The following is a 2,998-nucleotide window of genomic DNA, read 5'->3' as shown; positions in this document are numbered from 1 at the left end:
TCTTCACGGCGGTGAGATGCGATTCCTTCGGGTTTGCTTGAAAGCGTGCACACAAACATACACTAAACATAATGTCAGGACGGCTTGCCGTCAAATATAGTAATGAACCAATCATACCTCGATATTTTGTAATATCTATTGACATTCCGGATTCATCTTGATCAACGTACGTTCCAGATCCCATAGGAGTGGACATCACTTTGCAACTATCCATATCGAATCTTTTCAATAATTCCTTGCAATACTTGGATTGGTTGATGAAGATGCCATCCTTTGTTTGCTTGATTTGTAGTCCAAGGAAATAGTTCAATTTTCCCATCATGGACATCTCGAATTCTCCTTGCATCATGATTGAAAACTCTTCGCAAAGATCTTTGTTTGTTGAACCGAAGATGATGTCGTCGACATAGACTTGAGCCAATAAGGTGTTACCCTTGATCTTCTTTATGAACAAAGTCTTGTCAACCTTTCCTTTTACAAATCCCTTTTCACATAGAAAGTTGTTGAGGCGGTCATACCACGCTCTCGGTGCTTGCTTTAAACCATATAGTGCTTTCTTCAACTTGTAAACATGTGAAGGGTTCTTGAAGTCTTCAAAACCCGGAGGTTGTTTGACGTAGACTTCTTCATTGATATAGCCATTTAGGAAAGCGCTTTTGACATCCATCTGAAACAATTGAAAATTCATAGAACAAGCAAAAGCAAGTAATAATCGAATTGCTTCTAACCTTGCTACCGGAGCGAACGTCTCATCAAAATCAATTCCTTCCTGTTGGTTGTATCCTTGTGCGACCAATCTTGCTTTGTTACGAACTATGATCCCATTCTCATCAAGTTTATTCTTGAAGACCCATCTTGTTCCAATGATGTGCTTGTTGTCCGGTCTTGGTACAAGACTCCAAACTTGATTTCTTTCGAATTGGTTGAGTTCTTCTTGCATTGCTACTATCCATTGATCGTCGCCTAAGGCTTCATCGACTTTGGTTGGTTCTATTTGAGACACAAAAGCCATGTTGAGACAAGCATCTTTGAGATTTAGTCGTGTTGCAATGCCTTGGCTAATATCACCAATAACTTTATCGATAGGGTGATCTCTATGAGTTTTCCATTCTTTCGGTAGATCATGATGTTCTTCAATGATTGGTGAGCCATCTCCTTGTGGAATTGATTGAACATTCGAAAGTTCCTTTTGTGACACATCTATTATATCATCATCGTCATTAACAACAAAGTTATCCTCTTTCGAGGGGTTAGTTTCATCAAAACATACATGCGTTGATTCTTCAATAGTAAGAGTTCTTTTATTGAAAATTCTAAATGCCTTACTAGATAGGGAGTAGCCAAGGAAGATACCTTCGTCGGATTTCTCATCAAACTTACCAAGGTTGTCCTTTCCATTGTTGAGGACAAAACATTTGCACCCAAAGATGTGAAAGAAAGATATATTAGGCTTCCTTCCTTTGAAAAGCTCATACGAAGTCTTTTTGAGAATCGGCCGAATGTTGACACGGTTGCTAACAAAGCATGTTGTGCTAACTGCGTCCGCCCAAAAAAATTTAGGAAGGTTGGAGTCACTGAGCATTGTTCTTGCGAGTTCCACCAAGGATATATTCTTTCTCTCTACGACACCGTTTTGTTGTGGTGTTCGTGGTGCAGAGAAGTTGTGGGAAATTCCGTGCTTTTCGCAAAATTCTTTAAAGAATGTATTTTGAAATTCTCCCCCGTGGTCACTTCTTACGGAGGTTATTGAAAGAGACTTCTCATTCTGAATTTGTTTTGCATATTTTTTGAAAGCCTTGAAAGCATCGCTTTTCTGCACAAGAAACAAAGTCCACGTATATCTAGAGAAGTCATCAACAATTACCAAACCGTAAACATTACCTCCGAAACTTTTCGTTCTTGATGGACCGAAGAGATCCATGTGCAAGAGTTGAAGTGGCCTCGACGAAGATACAACATTCTTGGATTTGAAAGTTGTCTTGGTTTGCTTTCCCTTTTGGCATGCGTCACACAGCTTATCCTTGATGAACTTAATCTTTGGAAGACCAACGATAAGATCATGCTTTATTAATTTGTTCATGTGCTCCATGTGTATATGAGCGAATCTTTTATGCCATAGCCAAGCCTCGTTGTTGTTTGTCATTAAGCACTTTACCTTCAAGGAAGAGGCATCAAAAAAAGTCATAAAAATATTATTAACCCTTTTACCTTTTAGCAAAATGTCATGGGTGACTTCATGCTCTATCACACATTCATCTTTTGAGAAGTTGATCCGGAACCCTTTGTCACACAATTGACTTATGCTAAGAAATTTGTGCTTTAGGCCTTCCACATAAAGGACATCTTCGATGATGGTAAAAGGAGGTGCTCCAATGGTTCCTACTCCAAGGATCTTCCCTTTGGTGTCATCACCGTATGTAACATATCCTTTGGCCTTTAAAGATAGATGTGAAAATTTGTCGATGTCGCCCGTCATATGCTTTGAACAACCGCTATCAAGATACCATTGATTCGAGGTTGTCTTCAAGCATACCTACAAAACAAAATCAAGTTTTGTTAGGTACCCAAATTGCTTTGGGTCCTTGGTAGTTAGTACCCTTTTTAACCCACACATAATGCCCTTTTGGAACGCTAAAGTTTCGCACATAACAAGCATTAGGTGTGTGCCCTTTGATTCCACAATAAAAGCAAGTAGGTTGAAAATCACTTCTATATCTAGGAACATAATTCTTCTTCTTAGCAATCATTTTCTTTTTATGACTTTGATGCATATTTTTAGAATTGTTTACTTTCTCTTTTGCAACTTGTTCACTTGCTTTAACAAAAATGGTCTTATTTGTGCTTGGTTTAGAAAACTTAGAATATCCTAATCCACTTTTGTCATTAGAATACCTTTGATGCTTAAGAATTTCTTCCAACCCAATTTGACCTTTTTCATATCTTTCTAAAACTCTTTTAAGTTGAACAATTTGAAAAGATAAAGATTCACAATTCTTAC

The sequence above is a fragment of the Lathyrus oleraceus genome, chromosome 5 (assembly GCF_024323335.1).
Source record: "Lathyrus oleraceus cultivar Zhongwan6 chromosome 5, CAAS_Psat_ZW6_1.0, whole genome shotgun sequence".
In the NCBI taxonomy this organism is placed as follows: Eukaryota; Viridiplantae; Streptophyta; class Magnoliopsida; order Fabales; family Fabaceae; genus Lathyrus; species Lathyrus oleraceus.
The sequence above is the reverse complement of the archived record's forward strand: the minus strand, read 5'-3'. Positions refer to the sequence as shown.